The following is a 26,823-nucleotide window of genomic DNA, read 5'->3' on the forward strand; positions in this document are numbered from 1 at the left end:
CGGCAAGGGGGCGGCCGGGTGCAGTGTGCAAACAAGCGTCGGGTTCGCAATAGGAATCAATAGGAGACCAAGGGGTCTCTTCAGCGATGCAGGCAGGCAAGGGGGGGCTCCTCGGGGTAGCCACCACCTGGGCAAGGGAGAGGGCCACCTGGGGGTCGCTCCTGCACTGGAGGTCGGATCCTTCAGGTCCTGGGGGCTGGGGATGCAGAGTCTTTACCAGGGGTCAGGTGTTTGAAGCAGGCAGTCGCGGTCAGGGGGAGCCTCAGGATTCCCACTGCAGGCGTCACTGTGGGAGCTCAGGGGGGTCAACTCTGGCTACTCACGGTCTCGTAGTCGCCAGGGAGTCCTCCCTGTGGTGTTTGTTCTCCACAAGTCAAGCCGGGGGCGTCGGGTGCAGAGTGCAAAGTCTCCGGCGGGAACCGTGAGTTGTTTCAAAGTTGCTTCTTTGTTGCAACGTTGCAGTCTTTGTGGAACAGAGCCGCTGTCCTCTGGAGTTCTTGGTCCTTCTAGATGAAGGGTAGTCCTCTGAGGCTTCAGAGGTTGCTTGACCCTGGGAACGAGTTGCTGGAGCAGTGTCTTTAGAAGTGGGGAGATAGGCCGGTAGAGCTGGGGCCAAAGCAGTTGGTGTCTCCGTCTTCTCTGCAGGTTTTCAGTTCAGCAGTCCTCTTCTTCTTAGGTTGCAGGAATCTAGTTTCCAAGGTTCTGGGGAGCCCCTAAATACTGAATGTAGGGGTGTGTTTAGGTCTGGGGGGTTATAGCCAATGGCTACTAGCCCTGAGGGTGGCTACACCCTCTTTGCGCCTCCTCCCTGAGGGGTGGGGGGCACAGTCCTATCCCTATTGGGGGATTCCTCCATCTGCAAGATGGAGGATTTCTAAAAGTCAGAGTCACCTCAGCTCAGGACACCTTAGGGGCTGTCCTGACTGGCCAGTGACTCCTCCTTGTTTTTCTCATTATCTCCTCCGGCCTTGCCGCCAAAAGTGGGGCTGTGGCCGGAGTGGGTGGGCAACTCCACTAGCTGGAGTGCCCTGGGGTGCTGTAACAAAGGGGGTGAGCCTTTGAGGCTCACTGCCAGGTGTTACAGTTCCTGCCGGGGGAGGTGAGAAGCATCTCCACCCAGTACAGGCTTTGTTACTAGCCACAGAGTGACAAAGGCACTCTCCCCATGTGGCCAGCAACATGTCTGGTGTGTGGCAGGCTGCTAAAACCAGTCAGCCTACGCGGGTAGTCGGTTAAGGTTTCAGGGGGCACCTCTAAGGTGCCCTCTGGGGTGGATGTTACAATAAAATGTACACTGGCATCAGTGTGCATTTATTGTGCTGAGAAGTTTGATACCAAACTTCACAGTTTTCAGTGTAGCCATTATGGTGCTGTGGAGTTCATGCATGGCAGACTCCCAGACCATATACTCTTATGGCTACCCTACACTTACAATGTCTAAGGTTTTGCTTAGACACTGTAGGGGCATAGTGCTCATGCACTTATGCCCTCACCTATGGTATAGTGTACCCTGCCTTAGGGCTGTAAGGCCTGCTAGAGGGGTGACTTATCTATACCTATAGGCAGTGTGAGGTTGGCATGGCACCCTGAGGGGAGTGCCATGTCGACTTAGTCTTTCTAAACCCACTAGCACACACAAGCTGGCAAGCAGTGTGTCTGTGCTGAGTGAGGGGTCCCCAGGGTGGCATAAGACATGCTGCAGCCCTTAGAGACCTTCCCTGGCATCAGGGTCCTTGGTACCAGGGGTACCAGTTACAAGGGACTTACCTGGATGCCAGGGTGTGCCAATTATGGAAACAAAAGTACAGGTTAGGGAAAGAACACTGGTGCTGGGGCCTGGTTATCAGGCCTCAGCACACTTTCAAATCATAACTTGGCATCAGCAAAGGCAAAAAAGTCAGGGGGTAACCATGACAAGGAGGCATTTCCTTACAGCGTCGCCACGGCGGTCAGCGGTGTTTACCGCCGTGTTCATAATGACCACCTTAGTCAACCGTCTGGACCGTCAGACTCATGGCCAACCAGATCCCTCCCATTCCCTGACACACATACATTGTCTACCTTACATGCTGCACTCTAGCCAGGATGCCTCTGCCCCCCACATGTGGCTTACATACACAGCATTCCATACATTCATGGCCCACGCATCATGCTCACAGTGTACTTACCTGTTTGTCTGGAGGACCGTAGAGTAACGTGTACTGGAGTAGGACCTCATCCACCAGTTTCTCCAACTCTTCCGCCGTGAAGGCAGAGGCCCTTTCCCCAGACACATGAGCCATTGTCGCTGCCAGGCACAGGTCACAGCAGCACTTGCAGTGTAGGTTCTCTCCTGTTGAAGGTCAGGTAGGAAGTGAGTGGATAGATTGAAAATGGCGGTCACGTCCACAGTGGTGCGTACCGTCACCGCTGGCGTACATCGGCATTGGCTCCTGGAACCCATAGGGCCCAATGATAACCAATGCGAAATTGCGCTGCGTTTATCGACTGCCTACAGCGAAGGCGCACAACGCCAGCGCAATTACCTCATATCCACTCGTTCCTTCTCACAGGTCAGGCATCCGCCATTTCAGGGGAGCACAGGGCATGGCACCTAACTGCGTCACAGCAGACATTGGCACGGCAACTGACAGTCAGGTTCAAATTTCATTTCTGCAAAGTAAACAAATCATCATTAGTGTAATAGATGTGTGAATTTGACCCTCTGCTCACTGTTCTCTTCCGTGGGCTTCAACCGCTGAGGCTGAATATGAGATGCTGGCATCCTCCGGTGTACAGACCCCTGGTGGACCTTGCGACAATGGAGGACAGACACCTCATACTAACATACAGACTTGATCGGGCCACAATCCAAGAACTCTGGGGGGTCATCCCAACCTTGGCGGACGGCTAATATCCGCGGCCCCCATTCTGACATTCCCGCTGGGCCGGCGGGGGCTAACCAAGTTAGCGCCCGCCGGGCCAGCAGGAATGAGGCCTGCAACACAGGAGCCGGCTCCGAATGGAGCCGGCGGTGTTGCGGCCTTTCGACGGGTGCAGTTGCACCCGTCACGCTTTTCACTGTCTGCAAAGCAGACAGTGAAAAGCTGGCCGGGGCCCTGTTAGGGGACCCCTGCACTGCCCATGCCAGTGGCATGGGCTGTGCGGGGGTCCCCAGGGGCCCCAGGATACCCCTTACCGCCAGCCTCTTCCTGGCAGTGAAAACCGCCAGAAACAGGCTGGCGGTAAGGAGGTCAGAATCCCCAGGGCAGCGCTGCCCTGGTGGATTCTCCCAGCCGGGGCAAAAACGGTGGAAAACCACCGGCCCCGGCAGGACGACTGCAGCTTTACCGCCGCGGTCAGAATGGGGTTGGAAGCACCGCCAGCCTGTTGGCGGTGCTTCCGTCATTCTTCGCCCTGGCGGTCCAAGACCGCCAGGGTCAGAACGACCCCCTCTGTGCTCAATTGTAGCCAGACCTGATGTCAGCTATCTGCCAGCCCACAGGTATCCCCCCTCTAGTGCAGGTCCTGTCAGTGCTCCATTTCCTGGTAAGTGGTTCATTCCAAACAACAGTGGCCATGGCATCAGGGATGTCTCAGCAATGTTCTCCAACGTGTTGACCAGAGTGTTGTCTGCCCTGCTAAAACACATGCGCAGCTACTTCGTGTTCCCCCAGGTGGAGGATTTGGCCACAGTGAAAGCTGACTTTTAAGCCCTGGGTCATATCCCAAACATCATTGGTGCCATTGATGGTACACATGTGGCATTTGTCCCCCCCCGCCCCCTCCGGAGAGATGAAAAAGTTTTCAAGAATAGAAAAAGCTATCACTCTATGAAAGTGCAGATGGTGTGTTTGGCGGACCAGAACATCTCCCATGTGAATGCCAAATATCCTGGCTCTGTGCATGACGCCTTTTTCTTGAGGAATAGCAGCATCCCATATGTGATGGGCCAACCCCAGAGGCATCGGGTGTGGCTAATAGGTGAGCCAAAGGTCCCCACCAAGTAAAAGTTGGGTATGGGGTTGTCCCTAAGGGTTTGTGTGTGTCTAACAGTTGTCCCTCAATATTTGCAGGTGACTCTGGTTACCCCAACCTCTTATGGCTACTGACCCCAGTGAGAAATGCCAGGACTAGGGCAGAGCAACGTTACAATGAGGAACATGGGCATACAAGAGGATTATTGAAAGGACCTTCGGCCTCCTGAAAGCCAGGTTCTGGTGCCTCCACCTGGAAGGTGGCTCTCTGTACTACTCACCCAAGAAGGTGTGCCAGATCATCGTTGCACGTTGCACAACCTGGCCTTGAAACACCAAGTGCCTTTTCTGCAGAAGGATGTGCCTGGAGATGGTCTTGTGGCAGTGGTGGAGTGGACAGTGAGGAAGAGGAGGCAGAGGAAGAAGATGTTGAAAACAGAATCAATATAATTCAGCAGTACTTCCAGTGACACACAGGTAAGACACTGTAGGTTCACTTTACATTTCAGTTTTCTGTTGGACATTGTATACAGCAGCCTGATTTCCCTGTGTCTATAGCCACTTACTGTACCCTTTGTCATCTCTATTTTCAGAGCTCTGTGCACCACTCTGGCTCCTGCTATGTGTACTGCTGCCCACCAAAGATCATTCCAAAGTATATTTCACTGTACATTTAAGTTACAATGCTTTGATAATGTTGTACTAATACATTTGTGAATCATTTGACAGACTCCAGATTAGTATTTGTTCCAAGGGTGTTTGTTTAGGTGCTCATAAGTAGAGGGGGGTGTGCAATGGGCTGGGCTGATGGTGGAGAAAAGTCCAGGGTAGAGTCCAGTCTCTTGGTATCACAGGTGCATTGTCCAATGGGGCAAAGGAAGGGGAGTAATGGCAGTTCAAGGTGGACAGGGTGACAGAGTGGGACAGAAGGGTGACAATCAGGAGAGTCACATTTCCTGGCGGGGGTCTTGGCAATGTTCTCTGGCTTCTGCCTGGATCGCAGGGACCGTTTGCGGGGTGGTTCTCCTTCTGCAGGGGGTATGGTGCTGGTGGCCTGTTGGTCCTGTGGTGGGGCCTCCTGTCCACTAGCACCGGCAGAGGTGGAAGGCTGTTCATTGGTTTGGCTAGTGTCAGGGGCCCATTGTTGTGCCACTGTCTCCCTCATGGTCTTGGCCATGTCTGCCAGCCCCCCTGCAATGGTGACCAGGATGATGTAGATGTTAGTCAGGTCATCCCTGATCCCCAGGTACTGTCCCTCCTCTAGCCGCTGGGTCTCTTGCAACTTGGCCAGTATCTGGCCTATGGTCTCCTGGGAATGGTGGTATGCTCCCAGGATGTTGGAGAGTGCCTTGTGGAGTGGAGAATCGGTTCCCTGGGCCTGTCCTCCCCCTGTCGCACAGCAGTCCTCCCAGCTTCCCTGTTGTCCTGTGCCTCTGTCCCCTGAACCATGTGCTCACTGCCAGTGACCCCAGGTCCCTTAGCATCCTGTGTTTGTGGGGTTGCCTGTGGTCCCTGTAGTGGTGGACACACTGCTGATTGACGTGTCCTGGGGACAGTGGCAAGATCCAGTTGGGTGGGTGCTGTGCTGGTGTTTCCTGAGGGGGAGGCTCTGTGGTGGGTTGGGATTGTGGCTGGGTACCAGACTATCCAGAGGTCCCTGATGGGCCAGGTTGGTCATCATGATCCAGGCGTGCAGAGCTGCTGTCATCACTGTGGGCCTCTTCGGGGGGGGCTGGATGTAGCTGGCACCTCCTCTCCGGTGACGTTGAGTATGGGTCCTGTGGGAATGCAAATGCAGTGTTAATGTATCTGCGTGTGCCATCTTGTGCATGGGTGTGTTTCCCTGTATGGTTGTGATTTCCTTGTCAGCTTTGCCTTGTGTGAGTTGTGATTTTGTGGGCTGGGTGAGTCTCTCTACTGGGCATGCTGTGGTGATGGGTGTCCATGCAGGTCTGTGTTGGGGGTCCATGCTTTGGTGTTGCATGCAGGGCTTCGTATTGGGATGGGTTGGTTGTAATAGTGGGGTATATGTGAGGTAGTGGAGCGATGGGGGTGAGGGTAGGTGTAGGAGTTTGTGATGGCATGCAGGTAGGGGGGTGAAAGTAGTAAAGATTTGACTTACCAGAGTCCAGTCCTCCTGCGAGGCCCTAAGGATGCATTATTGCCAAGACTTGCTCCTCCCATGTTGTTAGTTGTGGGGGAGGATGTGGGGGTCCACTGCCAGTCCTCTGTACTGCTACCTGGTGTCTTGCAACCATGGAATGCACCTTCCCCCGTAGGTTGTTCCACCTCTCACTGATGTCATCCCTGGTTCTTGGGTGCTGTCCCACGGCATTGACCCTGTCCATGATTCTCCGCCATAGCTCCATCTTCCTTGCAATGGATGTGTGCTGCACCTTTGATCCGAGTAGCTGTGGCTCTACCCGGATGATTTCCTCCACCATGACCCTTAGCTCCTCCTCAGAAAACCTGGGGTGTCTTTGGGGTGCCATGGATGTGGTGTGTGTGATATGTGTGGGGATATGTGGGGTGATGTGTGGGGTGATGTGTTGGGATGTATGCTGTGAAGTGCGTGGATGATGTATGGGTAATGGTGTTCTGTGGCTCTGATTGAGTGGGTGCTCCTGGCTTGTGTCTCTCTGTGTTGGCAATCTTTTTTTCCGTTGAAAGGGTTGTGGGTAATGTGGGTGTGTATTGTATAGCGGTGTGAGTGCGTGGGTGTGGTGTGTGTATGTGTGTCAGGTGTGTGTAGTTCGAATTGTCCAATGTGATAATGTTTTGTAAATGTGTGTTTATTTTGAGCGCTGCAGTATGTACCGCCAATGGTTTACCGGGATTGAAAGACCGCCGCAGTGATTTGTGGGTCGTGATACTGTGGGCGTATTCCTGTTGGCGCAACGATGTGGGTTTGGCTATGGCCAGTTTATCACTGATCTTTAGTCTGGCGGACTTGTGGGGGTGTCTGTATTGTGGCGGAATTCTCAGTGTGGGTCATAATACCTGTAGCGGAATACCGCTGCGGTCATGGTATGTTGGCGGCCAGCAGCATGGCGGTAGGTGGCAGATGCCGCCACAGTTGTAATGAGGGCCTAAGTCCTCTTATTCTAGGGACTTTCACAGTCTGAAATGTATTGACTTCACCACTTTGCTGACAACACCATCCCGCACCATCATCGGACACTCCTGCTTTCAGTGTCCCACATTTCCGCATGGATAACACAGTACCTTCTTCATCTCCTGCACATCATTCAGAACTACCACAGTACCCAAATCCGGACCACGATTCATATTGCCTTCACGACCCCTACCTCTGATCTGAGGCTGAAACATAAAAGTTCCCTACTGCTGTGGTATCTGTTGCACTAAAGCTCCTTGCACTCCTGTTTGAGCTGCCTTAATTTGCATCACCATCGCTTTTTCCTTCAACTTTTTCTGCTTCAACTCAATCTCATCACTACAGTATTTTTCATACTGCAACACCTCATCAATCGTTTTTGCTTGCCAGCAAATCAAGTGACTCCTAATCATCTGACCTAATTCAGGTCTCAGTCCTTCCACGAACCTGAACACAAAGTGCAACATGTCTTTTGGCTCAATCGCTTCTTTACCACTGTACACCTTGAACGCCTTCAACAATCTTTCATAGTAGGTATGTATCAACTCTTTTACTTCCAGCACTGTCCTGTCACTTCTCTGCTTGTCAATATTTTTAGGTGAAACTCTTGTCTTCAGGAACTCAATCACCTTATAATAGTGTTTCATCACTTCAGGTGATGGTGCACCTGTAACTCTCTTTCTGGTTCACTCGTCGGCCAATCCACTGCTATCTTGAACTCAACACACAAATCAGCTGGCACTACCATCTCCAATAGTGTATTCAAGTCTTCCCACAGATATTTCAAAAGCTTCACAAATCTATCTGTCTGATGGTACCACTCAACCAGTTTCTCTCTCAGTTTTGGATAATCATTTGTGAATGACAGAATATCACTCCTGTTCCAGGGAACATGATCAAACTGCCCTTCTGGAATTTCCCTCATTGGTAAAAATGTTACTGGATCTTTTTCTTCCTGAACACTTTCAGGCCCTTCTTGTGAATCTCGTTTCTGTTTATCCTTCTTCTTTGCCCATCTGCCGTCCCACTTCTCTAATGCACCCCAAATCTGAGCACCCTGCAATAATTCTTTGAGATGCGCTTTCATCCCTGCTGATCTCATGTGTTCAAAATCTTTCACCTCAAAGTCGAGTCTGTAACTCCTTTCCAAATGCTTTGTTTTCTCAATTTCTATGTCATGTTTATCTGCCAGATCTGCCAATTTCTGATGTATCTTGCTCACTTCTCTCGTAATTCTTGGACACAAACATCTCAGCTCTTCTTCTGCATATGAGTCTAACCTGTTCACCCCCATCAATCCCTCGACTAGTTCAGTTATTTCTGTAGCCAGTCTTACACGATCAATCTGCTCTTCACCCTTGGATGTATTTCGAGGAGAATTCAAACTGTCTAACCACTCATTTAACTGCTTTGCTGTCAATCCCTGTAATGAAATATTACTCACATTCAGCAATGGCACCTGTTGTACCACTGCACCTGGCGTTTGTGGCATCAAAAGATTCAAGCTCTGACTTACACTCAGGCCATTTACGGCATCTTGAAGCACCACAAGTGGACTAAGGTCCATTAATGGCCTAGATCCATCAAAGGACTGCCCCATAGATGATATCACCTGCACGTGATCTCTCACCTCCCTCCTCACGAGGCTCTGTGACATTTCACCCTGTTCTCCTACAATCGGCTTCTTTTGTGCAAACAATGGTACAGCTGGACCAACAGTAATTGGCAGCAATATTGCATCTGGTGCGGCTCTGACACCCGCATTTTGTGGAAGGGCTACTCCCATACTCTGTTTCATCACTGGTGTCACATCTGACTGACATCTGTCATTGGTGTGAACTTCGGCAAACCCTGTGGCTGTGCCTGAGGCAACAACATTGGAGTCGGCTAAGTCTGAACTAACATCAGTCTCGGAACCACTTGCTCTGTAGGAACCACTAAGTTCGAAATTGTCTCAAGAATTGGAACCTCTGGATAAATTCTCTGTACCGGCGGTGGATGCATCTGAGCCTGGACTACTGAAGTAGTCACTGCATTAGGAGTACTCTGCACTACCCCTTGTACCTGTCCATTATCTGTCTGCACTGGTCCCGATGTCCCCGACACTTGGGCTGGGGCAGTTGGAGCAGAACTAGTACTCGGACCCCCTTCATGCACCGCATTTGGTGGAGGTTGGTCTCTCAACACCTGAGTAATAAGATCCTCGACATCTGAATCTTCTTCTTCTACATAGTTCTTTTTCTTCTTCTTACTGCAGATAAACTCTTATCACTTTTGCTAGTATCCTCTTTCCCTTCTGACTCATCTTCCTCTGTGATAGCAGGAAACAATTTAACAACCTGTAACGTCGCCATTCTCCACTTCTTCTGTTCCCAGTGCAATCTCGCCTCTGCTAAGGGCTTCCCTACCTTCCTTATTCTCCTCTGGAATTTAATTTCTTGCTGCTGTCTCGCAATGTGCTCCCAAACCGCTAATGCCTCAAACTCTCGGAAGTGGCTTTATCTCATACAATGTCATTCGCAACTGTTCTAAAATTCTCAAGTTAAACGTTCCATGCTCTGGAAACGCTAAAACTCCCTGTTTCTCTGTCAGTTTGCACCACTGCTTTAACCAAAGAAATGGCGCGACACCTCGCTCCTCCATCACAATAAATGCCGGAGAATCTTCTGGTGGGGTAGGCTCCCCCACTGTCGCCTTAATGTATGTATCACCCTTCATGGCACTCCTAAATGCCTTGAAAAACTTCATCTTTTCTATCTTTTGTATATTCGATTCAATAAGGAAATGACTTTTACTCCCAAGATTTCCTTCACCCGCTTTCTAAACCATTTGTCTCTCATGGAAGGCTGCCAATCTGCTCGCGACTCTTCTCTCTAACCAACCTATCCCAGCGAGGCTCACTATGACATCATGCTCACACACTGTGGCTGACAAAGTCTTGCGGCTTGTTCTCCTAAACTTCAGTTCACACGAAACTAATGCAAATTATTGCGAGCACTAACCACAAACCAATAACCAAAAAAATAAACCTGCTGATTTACTACAGGAAGGTACACAATCGTTTCAGATACCTTACGGATTTTCACTGATGGCCCTTTCTCTCATGCAGCTATTCCTCTTTCTCAGTCTTCCACATTCACAAGCAAAATTTGACCTGCAAATTTCACCTTCAACTGTTCAATGGGTCTGTCCTGGTGCACATAGGACTCGCCAAATCTCAGTCGAAAAATGTCTCTTACTCACTTAACTTACACACCGACTTGTTGACCACGTCTGATCAACCTACTAAACCAGACAGTTTACAACATATAACCAAGTGTCTCCTACACTCGTCAATATACTCCAGAGTCTTAGACAACGCAGGGTTCGTACATCATCAACAACCACGTGGACAATTTTTTAGCACAAAGCGCCACACACCCGTGAAGTCCGACGAATTCCCTACTCTCATACCGCTGGGTACGCACACTCCTACTAAACCTCAACTGGAGTACGCAGACTCCCTACTTTACCTCACATAAATCACAATTCACCTGCAATTTGCATAAGTCTTTGCAAGCGCAACCTACCACTTTCACACTATCACTAGAACAGCGAGAACATACCTAACTTTACTAGCAGGATCCAGGATCTGGGAAAGTTAATTCTGGGCTTAAGGGGCCATCATCCTTGCCACAGTTGCCATTATGAAAAATAAAATCCAAATCACAATAACCCTAACTCAGACTACCACCATAACCATTAATCACCACATAAATAGTTCTCCAAGGAAACTAACCATCAAGCTGCTACCAAAAACTGCTAGCTCGTCTGTTCCTTAATAAGTAAGCTTACATGGGGACGCGCATAGGTTGATGAACCTTTTGATTCGCATGGAGTATCCTAGCTATGTTATAACCAATGTTAATCAATAATCAATATACAAATCAATAACCACCAAGAAAAATCATTATTTATCAGTCAATGGTGTTACATTTCATGAATAACCAGAACTCAGTATACTCGTTAACAATTTTATTTCCTTATTAGTTACAATACTAATTCATGAGGTTAATTCAAACTTTATTCAATCGACTTAATTCATTAGTGACCACCAATAACATAATCTAATCAGAACTTGAGAAAACATATGTTTCAATGTTTCAGCATAAGCCAACAAAGATGGATATATCAACATTAATAGCAGAGTTCAGCAACCAGTTTGTCAATCATTTGTCACTGTCAGCGTCTCCCAAAGGGACCTTACCTAACCCACTTCATGCGAAAATAATTTAGAACATGAATTTGGAAAAACACCTAGCTAAGAGAAAAACTTTTTCGACAGCGCAGTTGGTAGATAGAAAGAAAAGGCACAAAAGTTAATTCAGTCACATTGTCATAGCTACCTATCCACGGTACAGATCAACAACAAAGTCAGTCTTCAGGTCATCAATCGATCAGCATCACATCATGCTCACAAGAGCTTGAGCCCAATGATAGAATCTCAAATCTCCTCTCCCCCAATATTGCATTAATTTCGGAATAATGTCTCTCCTCTGACATCTGCCCCTAACATCTGAATCTCTCCTCTTCGGTCAGGTCATTTTATCAAAGTTACCCAGTCCATCCCCTAATTCCTAATTGGTCCATTAATCATCTGTTATGACTCTACCCAAGAATCTTTATTCTACAAATCTATGAATTCTAATTTTACGCCGTTCTCAGATTGTCGATTGGTTCACTGTGCAATGTCCTCATCATCCGGCTCATCAGGTATCGAAAATAGTGCATCTTCATCTCCAGTCAGTGTCTCTATTGTTCGAGTCCTGGGAAAGTACATCCCATCAGCTCTACACAGTCTATGTTGCAAATTTGATTCCCTCATCTCCTGTTCGTCGGTTCATTGCAGAAAATTCTAGCTAAGCAGACTTTATTAACAACTAGCGGTTCAGGGTCAGTTCAATACGAAAGCTTTTCTACTTGCATGATTATTCAGCTTCTGCATGAGGCCTGGCAAAACTAATTCACAACTTCGGCTAAGTTAACTATGTAATATAATGTAAAACATACGTTATACATCTCAGTATGACATATTACTATATTATTAGTACGCATTTTCAACATTTCACATAATTTTTGTCATTTTTTAGTATAATTCGTCAAATCTGGTGGCCACTCTTCGTGGACACATTTTTAAACGTGCACATTAATTATTTCTACCATTTCCTTGTTAATCAAAATGCATAAACACTCATTAATAATCCTAATTAACATATTTGCTTCAGCATAACATTTGGAGCATTTTGCTATGCTCCCTTTTTTCTCAAGTTGGCGAGTATGTAGAGTCGATGGCATAGCTGATAGTAAGCATGTGGACTGAATATTACATGGGGAAGGGGCAGAGTGCTCAGTCGCCAAAACGCAATACGGTAGTAAATATATAACCTTTGCAGCAGGTAGTAGTACAGCAGTCTTTGGTCTACTACTATAACATACAAAAAGAGCCAGGCCAAATCATAATTTCTGTGTGCCTCTGTTCACCGATCTTACAGTGTAAGGGCATGACTCCCATTACAGGTCCTCAGCATGGTTTTCATTTGCACTAGCAGGGCTCTTTTTATGGAAGTGAAGCTGGATTTGCATCTTAAAGGCTGAATTTGCTCTGCAAGCTGCCTTGTACAGGACCCTTCCTGTACTGCATTTCCAGCCTTCCATCCACAATCAAACATCTCTTTTACAGACCATAAAGTGCTTAGAGTTGCTAGTTCTTTGACTGGGTTAAAAAAGGACAGTTAACCACAATGTGGGGCAATAGGCGTCCCATGGCCGACTCTTTGCTGGCAAGAGGACAGGAGCCATGATTTCAGCACAAACAGAAACGATTGGCTACCCTTGGCTACCCTAAACATGTAATGTTGGTGCATCTTGGGGGTTAGGGTGGATCTTGTTATGTCATTGTTCTGCGTTCTCCTTCTGGGTTTGGGGGGATAGGGAGAGGGATACCATAGCCATGAGGAGGTGGTTTGTGGTGGCAAGCAGTCAGGAATGTCAACTGGGTCAAATCAGTTTCCTGTGTACAAAGGAACACTAAACATGTTTGCATGTGAGTGATACCTGCAAAAACTGTGTGAGTTGTCTTGAGAGGTTTTAAAACCCTAAATAGAGTCAAGCACCACACGGTCCTCATATAGGAAACTGAGTTACTGATTGAGGGGGTTGAAACTCTATTCAAGCAGCAACCACAATCTTTGTCAGGGCGAAACACAAGCCGACCCCAAATGAAACTGTGCAAAACCCTCTGGTAGCTTGGCTGCAAAGTATTTATGCAGCACTTCAAACAGTAATGAAGAGAAAACACAACACAAGAAAAATCCCACACCAATTTAGAAAAAACTGAGTAAAATTTAATAATAATGTGAGACCATAATGATAAAAATCTAATCAGCAGAACCAAAGCTATTCAATTTCAAAGTTTTATGTAAAAATGGCACATAGAAGCACAAAGCACCAACTGTGATTATCTGGTCATGTCTGTCCAGGACAAAGTTGCAAATTCAGGCTGACCATGATGGAGCACAGGCCAGATACAGGGATCAAGTTAGGCCCGCTGGACAAAGTACCTTGAATTCTGATTGAAGAGCATTGTGAAATCTTTTGTTGAGGATGCGCCGCACAGTGCCTCTTCAGAGGAAGCTTCAGAACTGTGATGCTAGTTCCTGAGCCGTCGTCAAGGATGCCGTCCATAGGGGTTTGCGATGCAAAGACCTGCAGCAAGGATATGTCGAGCAGCAGCGATTCCAAAGAGCTGCAGGCTGCAAGACGATGTCCTGTGCCATCATTGGGCATGGCATGGATGAGGGGCTTGCAATGCAATGTCCTGTGTTGAGGATGCATCATGCAGCAGCTGTTCCGACAAGCTACGGGCTGTGATGCAAGGTCCTGCATCAGGGATGCATCATGTAGCAGCAGTTCAGAGCGGAGCTGCGAAGAGATGCGTTGAGCTGTGTCGGTTCTGCACACACAACCACAGGTAGGCTGGTAGAGTACCTTCAGGACCATTTCCAAGGATCCATGACTGGGGTGGCACCACTTGGGGTGAAGAATCACAGCAGGCTGTGTCAAGGTGCAGGGTTCAAGGTGGATAGAGCCTGTTCTGTCCCTGAGGCCCAAATCAAGAGGCCAGCCAACTAGAGCTTGGAGTCACTCTGGTGGTCCTGGGTTCAAGGTGCAGGTCCAGTCCTCTTCACTCAGGCAACAGGGCAGCAGAGTAGTGTAGCAGGCCTTCTAGCAACAGGGCAGCACAACAGTCCTTCTGAGTCTTCCATATGTCTAAGGTTGGACCTATGGAAGACTCAGATGAGTTGGGTCTGAGGGTCCAATATTTATACCTGGTGCCAGATTGGAAGCAGGAGGAGGTACTAGAGGTTTTCACCCCCAGAGGTGCTTGGAATTTCCTGCCTGCCTGTCCCAAACTTTTCTGGGGGCACAGAAACGTGTGTCAAACTCTTTGTTGTTGTGCTTAATTAGAGGCTTTGTGATGTGCAAGTGTGGTAGGCGACAGGAGTCTTTTTTGCTCTCTTGCTTGTACTTTGGATTTTCAGAGTTCGATTTTCTTCTTGCCAATTTTGAAAAGTTTGCTCATCTTGATTTTCTTGATTTCCTTTTTGTTGAACTCTTTGATTTCCCTATATCCAGATAACAAATTCAAGCCTGGCTTAAAGAGTCAATGGTTTGTGACACTGTTCATCAGCAGTACATACTCATTTTGAGATGCATTGAGCAAACCTCAACATTTCATAGCTCTGTTTGTCACCAGTACGACTTGATATGGTCCATTCTACCTGGCCTCTAGGCAAGACTATCTTACATGTTTCTCACCAAAATCCGATCACCAGGCTCTAGGTCATGGCAGGGCTTAGTACATGCAGAAGGTGTGGCAAACTTTACCTGTGGAGAGATAGAGCATATCACATCTGCCAAACTTTTGCAGTAATCCAGGATTGCATCATCAGTAATATTAACAGAAGAGCAAAGGGAGGAATACCAAGAATTTTCAACGGGCTTCCCATGAGTACTTAATGGGCACTCAATGCCATCTTCCTGCTTGGGATTGTTTCTCATACTAAGTAAGACCAAAGGAGAAGCATCTGGCCATTTCAATGATGTTGAGGAGCACACCTTTTCTAATTTTGCTTTCAACGTACCATTGGCCCTTTCCACTACTCCTGATACCTCTGGATGAAAGCTACAAAAGAAATGTAGTTAGATCTTCATTGCAATGCACAGAACTCTCATGATTTCATTCTTAAAATGTGTGTCCTAATTTGTCTCTGTAAAAGTTGGCAAACCAATCAACTCCATCAGTAACAATTTAAAAATGTTGTTCTCATTGGTCCTACGGACATCATTTGCAACATGTATGATTGAGGCACAGTCGTCTCATATTTGGGTTCTTCACATTCTTTCTTATCAAAGTTCTTCTCCCAGACTGTTTATGAGTAATACAATAGCACTTCTATTTTCATTCTAGCATTTCATGTGAATACACCTGCAATGTAATGACACATTAGCAGAAAACGAAGAATAGTTTCATTAAATAAATTCAGGCCTAGTCATGTCAATATTAAAACATTATTCACTAATACACATTTATTTTCACGTTATACGGTGCACATATTACTTTCTACATTACATAAATGAGGCAACTTACTTAATTCGTTGTGGAGCCTGCATTCTCCCTAAAAATATGTTGACGCTCTAATTAACTAATTAAGAGGGTCCATGCACAAGATTGGGACCGTCTGAACTTTCGTAAGACTTTGTGAGTCTTTGTAAGACTTAGTCCAAGGCTAATACACAAGCCTGCAAGAGACAAGGATTCTTTGTTAAAACCTCATGGGTTTTTTCAAAATTATGATCATAACAGAAAGCAAAAAAAACAATTAGATAATTAGGCATTAGCATATTAAAAAATGGTCAAAGTATAATTCTGTAAGAGGAATAAAGGCAAATCTCTAGAGAAATATGGCAAAAGACTTAGGGGGTCATTATGACCCCAGCGGTCGGTGGAAATGTGGCAGTAGTTCCGTAAACAGGCTGGCGGTACATACCGCCACATTATGACATTAGCGGGTTGGCTGCACCCAACCCGCCAATGTACCACACCAACGGTAGCAGCCGCCGGGCTAGAGATAACAATCTCCAACCCAGCAGCCGCAACAGTCCCGCCAACGGCATTATGACCCTGCCTACCACCATGGTAGGCCCTACCAGTGACAGGGAATTCCTTTCCGGTCACTGGTAGGAGAAGGGGTTGTTTTTGCCCCTGTCATATCTGGAATGTGTGTTTTGAGATCCAGTGGATTCACTGATTGAGGATGGTGAGCCGTTGTGTTTAATGTGAGCCAAGTTGATGTTTGTTTTGCTGGACTTTCCAGTTCCCCTAGGGCCCTTCCCTATTTCTTGTAGAAGCTGGGTGAGCTGGGGTAGGGACTCACTCTTGTCTATGTTTAGCTCAGACTCCCTCGGATGGGACGACCCCCCCTCTCTTTGTTAGGTGATGGTCTGGGCCTGCTGGTCGCGGCGTAACTGAGGTGGTTCAAGCCCCCGTGGTGTAGAGGTCTAGCGTTCCTTATTTTTCAGCTTTCCTCACTCTCTAAGCCATGCCACTGCATGCCTTGCAAAATGTGTGCAATGGCATGGAATAAGAAATAAATGCTGGGAAAAGCCACTCTGCTTCCCAAAGCAGGCCCTGCAGCATGGGGCGGAGGGGAACATTCAGGGGGCCCCCATGGAGCCCAAGACCAATGAATATCTGTGTAATGTGAGAGACACCGGGCTCCCTCATCACATTCTACAGGGGGGCACCATCATTTTGCGGTATGCCACTGCTCCTGGTCTGGTGTTAAATAAAATTCCTCTATGTGGGATAGGCCTAACAGGTACCAGAAGACTGGGAAGGAGGGATGCAGGCCCTCCTCATGCACCAATAATACAGTGGACATACAGGAAATCTGCCCCAGGATTGGTGGAGAACCCAGGATTCAAAAGTATTAAATACCCTTGGTGTTGAAGACTGGTCTCTTCTACTGACAAAGCACTCACAAAGGGTTATTGGGCAAACTGAAATCCAGGAATGGAAACAATGAGAGTTTGATGGCCCTTCTCCCTTTAAGACCCGGGAACAGGTTTGAACTTGAGAAGGTGTCTCAGTGACAGATTATCAGGAAAAAGAACTTGCTCGTCTGCCAGAAGGAGCTGGGCTTCAGATCATCAGGCAGCATTCTAGCAGAGAATGAGTTGTCTGTGAGACTTGTTGAGGCGGTTGACACTTCAAAGCACAAATAGACTGCTTCTCAAGGTGGTCAAGCTAAGGAAACCTGCTGCACATCAATATTGAGTAACAGAGGGGTGGCACCATACTGTCATTGAAGGTGAGACATAACACTCCCACCCCTGTGCTGCAGCTGGGGGAAGAGTTCCCTGTTGAAGAACTTACTGTTTGAGCCCTTGCATAGGACTTGCATAGCCTCCAGCTTTGCTATTGTTTGTCCTGCACTATTAGTAAGTAACACCATCCTCGTGGGAGTCCTGTCATTAGAAACTAAAGACTGCAACCAGTAGTCTCTGTGATACAGGCCCCCACCCTTTTTTGTGTCATCTGAAGGTAATAGGATGGACTGGCACCCTGGCCGACCACTACCTAGCTACAGCTAGTCCAGGGACTTGGACCGGTAGGACTCGAGTAACTGTGCCAAGACACCAGGCATCTCTAACCAGACCCCTGACACCATCAGAGCCCTATCCTCACCTCCTCACCAAGAAAGGGTGGACACTTCTGTTGCTTTGGATGAGAGGGCAGTGAGTAGACTAGAAACGTTTCACTTATATCAACTGCTTAAACCGCATCACTGCAATACATTTAGAAGTAAGCCAAAAGACTGGCACATATCCCAAAAACATTACAGTTTATCGGGATTGTAGGCAGAAAAGCCACCTACTTGACTTGGTGTGAAATGACATAGTAGGGCTGGGTTAGAGAAGATACATGTGATCTAACTGTTGTATCAGAGATTTGTGCAATGACTCATGAGAAACAGGTACATTTGCAAATAAGAATTTACTTAGAAAGCACAGAGCCCATCTGGTGCTGACCGCATGCCAACAAATACCAAACAGCCATCATCCATGGAGCATTTAGTATAAAGAAAAAAATAACAGTCTAAATTCTAAGCTGTCAATGTAATGAGTATTGATGCACTTCTTCCTTTGTAGGAACCAATGCCTGACAAGGTCAATGAATCTTTAGACCCAGCATAAGGGTGTGAAGAACAAGTCATTACATTTCAATTAAAAACAAATTAATTATGCAGTATGACCAATGTGGCCATACAAGGAAAGCTCCAGTAGGTAACATAAACTTAAGGAGTTTTATTAGAAGCTCAAACTTAAGGTCATGTAGAAAATTCTCAAGACAAAGTTAAAAAGATAAAGGAGGTCATTACAACCCTGGCGGATGGTGTTAAAGCTGCAGGGGCATCAGAGAGCAAGAAAACAGGCACCTCAGGGGGAGGGAAAGGGGGGAGGCACCTCAGCCGGCTGAGTGCACAACACCAAATCCACAAGAGGGCCACATGCCCACTGTTCAATCCTGGGGAGTGCAAAGCCACAGTCTCACAAGTCTCTACAGAGGGTGGATTGCCCACTGTTCCATCCTGGGGAGTGCAAAGCCATAGTCTCTCAAGTATCTACAGTGGGTGGATTGCCCACTGTTCCATCCTGGGAAGTGCAAAGCCACAGTCTCACAAGTCTCTACTGTGGGTGGGTTGCCCACTGTTCAATCCTGGGGAGTGCAAAGCCACAGTCTCACAAGTCTCTACAGTGGGTGGATTGCCCACTGTTCCATCCTGGGGAGTGCAAAGCCACAGTCTCACAAGTGGATGACAGTCTCCACTGGTTCTGGAGGGGGCATGGTGCCTAGAGTGCTTCATCCTGCTAAGGTCAGAGGTAGTGGATGTATCTCTCCACTGGTTCTGGAGGGGGCATGGTGCCCAGAGTGCTTCATCCTGCTAAGGACCGAGGTAGTGGATGACAGTCTCCACTGGTTCTGGAGGGGGCATGGTGCCTAGAGTGCTTCATCCTGCTAAGGACAGAGGTAGTGGATGTATCTCTCCACTGGTTCTGGAGGGGGCTCTGTGCCCAGAGTGCTTCATCCTGCTAAGGACAGAGGTAGTGGATGACAGTCTCCACTGGTTCTGGAGGGGGCATGGTGCCCAGAGTGCTTCATCCTGCTAAGGACAGAGGTAGTGGATGACAGTCTCCACTGGTTCTGGAGGGGGCATGGTGCACAGAGTGCTTCATCCTGCTAAGAACAGAGGTAGTGGATGACAGTCTCCACTGGTTCCGGAGGGGGCATGGTGCCTAGAGTGCTTCATCCTGCTAAGGACAGAGGTAGTGGATGTATCTCTCCACTGGTTCTGGAGGGGGCTCTGTGCCCAGAGTGCTTCATCCTGCTCATGACGGACTCAGTAGCGTCAGTGCCCTTTGCGCTCATGGGCCAGCGGTGCCCTGATCAGCGGTGCTTGAGGCGGCGGTGCCCTGTTCAGCGGTGCTTGTAGCGGCAGTGCCCTGTTCAGCGGTGCTTGAGGCGGCGGGCTCCTTTGCAGTGACTCAGCTGCTGGCGGTCCTCTCTGTCCCAGCGGGGCTTGTGCTGGCGGTCCTCTCTGTCCCAGCGGGGCTTGTGTTGCGGTCCTCTCTAGCCCAGCGGGGCTTGTGCTGGCGGTCCTCTCTAGCCCAGCTTGTGCTGGCGGTGGTCTCCTGGGCAGCAGGGCAGGTGCTGGCGGTGGCCTCCTGGGCAGCGGGGAGGATGGCGGTGGCCTCCTGGGCACCAGGGGATGATGGCGGTGGCCTCCTGGGCAGCGGGGATGATGCTGCTCTTCCCAGACTTGCCGGGTTTCTTGTGGCCCTTCCCCACCTTGGAAGGTGTCGCAGCTGACTCCACACTCCCACCGGGACCCCTGGGAGCGGCTTTGGTGGCTGGAGTCTTCCCCCTCTCCCACCGGGCACTGGCCAACTTTTGATGCTTGACAGGTGGGGGACTGTCCGTGCTGTGGCTCTGTGCCACACTGGCTGCCCTGGTGGCCGGTGCACTCCAGATTCCGGTGACTACAGGCACCACTGTTCCCGGAGATGTTGTGGCTGAGGTGCTAGGTTGGGACCTGGAGAGTTGGGCCCTAGGAGACGGACGGGGTGGGGGAGGTGTGGGAAAGAGGTCAAGGTTGGACAGGAAAAGTTTTTGGGAGACACTGAGACGGGTAGCTGGAGGGGGTTTGGGAGTGGAGGAAGAGGTTGTGGTTGTAGGAGATGTTCGTTTGGTGACTTTGGGTGAAGGTTCATGTGCTGGAGGCTGTCATGAGGTGGATGGCTGTTGGGTGGGTGTGTGCCTGCGTTTGTGTATCTTGGGGGGTGGCGTCACAGACACACTGGGAGAGGACACAGGAGATGTGTGAATGGTAGTGGGGGTGGTGACTGCACGTGAGCGGGGTGTGGTGGTGTGTGTGCTGGTGATGGCAGTAGTGGCTGTAGATGTAGTGCATGCAGGTGTGAATGGAGACGAGACTGGGAGGGAGGAGGGAGACGAGGAAGAGGGGGACACAGTGGAGGCAGTGGATGTTGGTGTGTCTGCATGTGTGTGATGCTTGCGTGAGTGCCTGTGGGATGTGTGGTGCTTATGTTTGCCTGAGCTTCCCTTGTGTGTTGACGTGTGTGCATGCTTTCCCCAGACACTCAAGCCATTGTCTCTTCCAGACCGAGGTCACAGCAGCACTTGCAGTGTAGGTCCTCTCCTGTTGAAGATCAGGTATCAACTGATTGAACAGATAGAAAATGGCAGTCACATACGCAGCGGTGCGTACCGTCACCGCCGGCATACATCATCATTGGCTCATGGGACCCAATGGGCCCAAAGTTAACCAATGCAGCATTGCGCCGCGGTCTTCGACCGCCTACCGCAACAGTGTACAACGCAAGCCCAGTTACCTCACATCCCATGGTCCCACTTTAGAGATCAGGCAGCCGCCATTTCAGGGGCCCACATGGCTTAATTTTTAACTGCGTCACACATACCTAGGCCTGACTCAACACACATACCGGCCACTTTTCGGATTAGGATTCGTGTTCTGTGTAAACTGTGGGTACGTACATCTGAGTTGGTTGACTCTGTGCTCGCTTTTGTCCTTTATAGGCACCGTCCGCTGGGACATGTGAGGAGATGGCGGCATCCTCCGGTGTACAGACCGCTGGTGGACCTGTCGACAATAGAGGAAAGACATGTGATCATCACATACAGGCTTGACCGTGCCACAATCCATGAACTTTGTACCCAGCTGGAGCCAGACCTGATGTCAGCTATCCGCCATCCCAAAGGAATCCCCCCTCAAGTGGAGGTGCTGTCAGTGCTCCATTTCCTTGCAAGTGGGTCATTTCAGACAACAGTGGCCATAGCATCAGGGATGTCCCAGCCTATGTTTTCCAACATGTTGTCCAGAGTGTTGTCCGCCCTGCTGAAACACATGCGGAGCTACATCGTTTTCCCTCAGGTGGAGGATTTGCCTACAGTGAAAGGTGATTTCTATGCCCTGGGACATATACCCAACATAATAGGTGCCATTGATGGGACCCATGTGGCTTTGGTCTCCCCCCCCCGCAGGAGTGAACAGGTGTACAGAAACCGGAAGAGTTATCATTCCATGAATGTGCAGATGGTGTGTTTGGCAGACCAGTACATCTCCCATATGAATGCCACGTTCCCTGGCTCAGTGCATGACGCCTACATCCTGCGGAATAGCAGCATCCCTTATGTGATAGGTCAACTCCAGAGGCACTGTGTGTGGCTATTAGGTGAGCACCTGGAAGCAAGACAGTGGGAATGGTTGTCTGGGTCTGGGGGTTATCCCTACAGGTTAGTGTGTGTCTAACAGTTGTCCCTCGCCATTTGCAGGTGACTCTGGTTACCCCAACCTCTCATGGCTACTGACCTCAGTGAGGAATCCCAGGACAAGGGCAGAGGAACGCTACAATGAGGCCCATGGGCGAAGTCAGCGGATTATAGAACGGACATTCGGCCTCCTTAAGGCCAGGTTCAGGTGCCTCCATATGACAGGTGGATCCCTATTCTACTCACCAAAGAAGGTGTGCCAGATCATCGTGGCCTGCTGTATGCTTCACAACATAGCTTTGCGACGACAGGTGCCTTTTCTGCACGAGGATGGTCCAGATGGCGGTGTTGTTGCAGCTGTGGAGCCTGTGGACAGTGAAGACGAGGAAGCTGAAGAAGAGGACATGGACAACAGGAACTCGGTGATCCTGCAATATTTCCAGTGAGACACAGGTAAGGGTACAGACCTGCCTACTACATGTACTTTGACACTACTACCTCTCTACTGTCTGTCCTTTTCACCCAGTGTATGGTCACTGAGTTGTCACTTTCCCTTACGATTTCACAGATGTGGGTCCCACTGTGTAACATGTGCTTTGTTTCCTCATTGACTAGAGCTGTGTGACATAGGTATGTTGACATTACAATTGAAAGAGCATTTTGTCACTGTAATTGGTAATACACAATTTCGAAATCACAGACTGACTCCAGATTGTTTTGTGCTTCAAGGGTGTTTATTTAAGTGCTCAATATTGGAGGGGGTTGTAAAATGGTAAGGGGTGATGGTGGAGGAATGTCCATAGCAGAGTCCAGTCTATTAGTCTCACAGGTGCATTGCCCAAATGGGCATAGGAAGTGGAGCTGGGGCAGTTTGAGGATGGACAGGGTGACAAGGTGGGACAAAAGGATGACATTCAGGGCGGTCTCATTTCTTGGCCGGGGTCTTGGCATCGTTCTCTGTCTTTGTCCTGGATCTCAGGGACCGTTTGCGGGGTGGTTCTCCCTCTGCAGGGGGTGGGGTGCTGGTGTGGTGGTCCTGTGGCGGTGCCTCCTGTCCACTAGCGCCGGCGGAGGTGGTCGGCACTTCATCGTCCATGCTAGTGTCAGGTGCCCCTTGTTGTGCCACAGTGTCCCTCCTGGTGTTGAGTACTTCCTTCAGCACCCCTACGATGGTGCCCAGGGTGGAATTGATGGTTCTGAGTTCCTCCCTGAATGCCAAATACTGTTCCTCCTGCAGGCGCTGGGTCTCCTGAAACTTGGCCAGCATCGTTGCCATCATCTCCTGGGAGTGGTGGTAGGCTCCCATGATGGAGGAGAGGGCCTCGTGGAGAGTGGGTTCCCTTGGCCTGTCCTCCCCCTGTCGCACAGCAGCCCTCCCAGTTCCCCTGTGTTCCTGGGCCTCCGTCCCCTAAACTGTGTGCCCACTGCCACTGCACTCAGGTCCCTGTTGTTGTTGGGGTGGTGGGTTAGCTTGGGTTCCCTGTAGTGGTGGACGCACTGCTGCTTGACGTGTCCTGGGGACAGAGGTATGGGCCGGCTGGGTGGATGCTGTGCTGGTGTTTCCAGAGGGGGGGAAGCTCTGTAGTGGCCTGTGACTGTGTGATGGGAACCAACTGTCCCGAGATCCCCGATGGGCCGGGCTGGTCATCTAGATCCAGTTGGACAGAGATGCTGTCATCACTGTGGGCCTCTTCTGTTGGTGGTGTGGACATGTGTGGACCCTCCTGTGCGGTGACGTTGGGTAGAGGTCCTGCAGGGGTATAAAAGGATGTTTATTACATCTGTATGTGCCATGGTGTGCAATGGGTGGGTGACCGTGTACCCCAGTGCTTGCATTCCTGTGTGGGACATTGTGTGATGATGGTTTAGGGGGGTGTATGGGTATGTGCAGTGGGCATGCTTTGGAGATGGGTCTCCATGCTTTGGTGTTGCATGTAGGGCTTGGTGTTGGGATGTGTGGTTTGTGATGTTGGGACATTTGTGAGGAGTTGGAGTGATGGGGGTGAGGGTGGGTGAGGGTGGGGGTATGTGCTGGCATGCAGGTAGGTGGGGATGTAATAGTTAAGATTTGACTTACCAGAGTCCATTCCACCATCTACTCCTGCGAGGCCATCAGGATGCAGAATCGCCAAGACCTGCTCCTCCCATGTTGTTAGTTGTGGGGGAGGAGGTGGGAGTCTGCCGCCAGCCCGCTGAACTGGTTTCTTGAGACCACGGAACGCACATTCCCCCGTAGGTCATTCCACCTCTTCCTGATGTCATCCCGATTTCTTGGGTGATGTCCTACTGCATTGACCCTGTCCACTATTGTTCGCCATAGCTCCATCTTCCTAGCAATGGAAGTGTGCTGCACCTGTGATCCGAATAGCTGTGGCTCTACCCTGACGATTTCCTCCACCATGACCCTGAGCTCCTGGGGTGTCTTTGCCGTGCCATGGGGTGGTGTGAATGATGTGTGGGGTGGTGTGTGTGGTGATCAGTGTGCTGATATGTAGTGGTGTGTTGTGTGAGGTGCGTGGAAGTTATGTGGGTGATGGTATTGTGTGCCTGTGGATGCTTGGTAGTAGTTTGTAGTGTCTCTCTCTCTCTCTCTGCTTCTTTCTCAATTTTGGTCGTAGGGGTTTGTGGGTGATGTGGGTGTGTTTTATATTGTATTGGGTGTGTGGCAGTGGTGTGTGTATGTGTATCAGGTGTGTGTGTTTCAAATTGTCCAATGTGGCAGTGTTTTGTAAGAGTGTGTGTATTTTGAGCGCGGCGGTGTGTACCGCCAATGGAATACCGCGGTTGAAAGACCGCCGCGTGGATTCGTGTGTCGTGATAGTGTGGGCGTATTTCTGTTGGCGTGACGATGGAGGATTTGTTTTTGCCAGTTTATCACTGACCTTTGGTGTGGCGGACTTGTGTGGGTGTCTGAATTTTGGCGGATTCCGTGCTGTGGGTCATGATAGCTGTGGCGGATTTCCGCGGCCGCGTGTTGGCGGTCTTCTGCACGGCAGTAAGCAGCTTTTACCGCCAATGTTGTAATGAGGGCCAAAGTATCACCAAAGGTTGACCAAGGCGATAAAATAAGTTCAGGCGAACTAACATTAGAAGAACTAATCACTTGACAAATACAATGCATAACCATTTTAATAAACATTAAGGCAATTCAAAACATCTAGTTTCAGTTAGTTTGGGCAAGGAAAATCCCTACAGATTAGCTAATCAGGGAGTACCATGTGCTGGGTAGAACACATGCGGGCATAAGATAAAAAGGGCAAAAATAATTTTGAGAAAGAATATGTTGGGCAACAGGTCACTAGCTAAGGTAGGCAAAAAGAAGAAATAAAAAGGACAGCTTGTCGATAGTCTTCTTCCCCAGGTCAAGGGAAAAATCTCTAAGTCTCAGCAAGACAGTACAAAGAGACAAGGGCATGGAGGACAATACCTCTCAGAGTCCAAGGGATTCAGCAAGCACATTGCCAAAAAGGATTTTGATGTCAGTCCAGCTGGGAATGGTATATTCAAGTTCAAAGGCAAGATGATTCGTCATTCCATCGTTCCATATGACATTAAAGGAGTAGCATCCAATTGAAAATTAACAAACGACTCAAACTGAAACATTGGTGAATATTCTCAGGTTTGCCATGAGAACTGTGTCCATCTGTACTCCTCCATCCAATATTGCAACAATTACCTACATTGCAAGTCCACAATCGTAAATATTCTGACCTCAAGGACATCTTCCCAGGCTATGTGTATATAAATAGACATTCATTTACCAAACCAGCATTCTCATGAGAACGGAATCTGGGAGAAAGGTTCCTGTTAGCAAGATGACGAGACATATTCTGCACAGTCACAAATACAAGGCCTAACAGGCCTTATGTAGGCTAATTCCAGTGAATAGAAAACAGCACATTAAACCATGTAAATAAAACACATTTCAATACACCAACTATAAATTCAGCATTACGAGAACTTCTATTGCTGCAGAATTAGATTTCTTTAATTTTGTATAATATTTAAAAAACATTCCTGTTAAACATCTAATATTGTTTTAATGCAGACTATTAGTTTATACTCTACAATATAACGTAAAGCAGATAAATTCTTCAAACATGAAATTTAATCTCTAGGCCGCATGAGTTTCATCAGTAAGTCAAGAGTGAATGCATACTACTATGGCTTCTCAGTGCATTACTTTACAATCAAACTATAAGTACTTTGGTCAACATAATGCATAACATGTCTGTGTAGATGACCACTGTGACATGAGGAACAGTACTATAATTTCTGCTAAATCCCAAGTAGTATACCAAACAAATTACAATGAATAATGCTCATGATACCTAACACATCTTTTCCTAGTGGCAGAGAAGATAAAATATAAACATTTCTTAAATATGACAGTAAATAAACTATAACAATAGATCAAAAGAAATGAAAAAATTACAACCTATCCTTTGTTTACAGATGTCTTCTCCGTTTCTTCTCACAGTCATTGAGGAAAACAATTAACATCAGCCACACCTTCCATGTAACACTTCAAAAAGTGTTTCACCAGTTGCTGTATGTGTAGCATTATGATACTACAAAATGCTTTCTGCCACCATCTTCTCTACATCCACCCCTGTGGAAGAGACCATCTGAACACCTTGCTTTATAGCACTATTGGCTCTATTCACTGGTCTGTTGGATTGTGGACTGAATAAAGCAACCGTATAACATTTCACATCGTTCTTCTTAAAAGATGTTTCCATTTGTCACAAATAAACTATACACTGATGTCAGAAATATGTACACATGGTGGGCCTTCTATGTTGAACATTTTGTTAAGAAACATCAATGGAACGTCA

Source organism: Pleurodeles waltl, chromosome 7 (assembly GCF_031143425.1).
Source record: "Pleurodeles waltl isolate 20211129_DDA chromosome 7, aPleWal1.hap1.20221129, whole genome shotgun sequence".
Lineage (NCBI taxonomy): Eukaryota > Metazoa > Chordata > Amphibia > Caudata > Salamandridae > Pleurodeles > Pleurodeles waltl.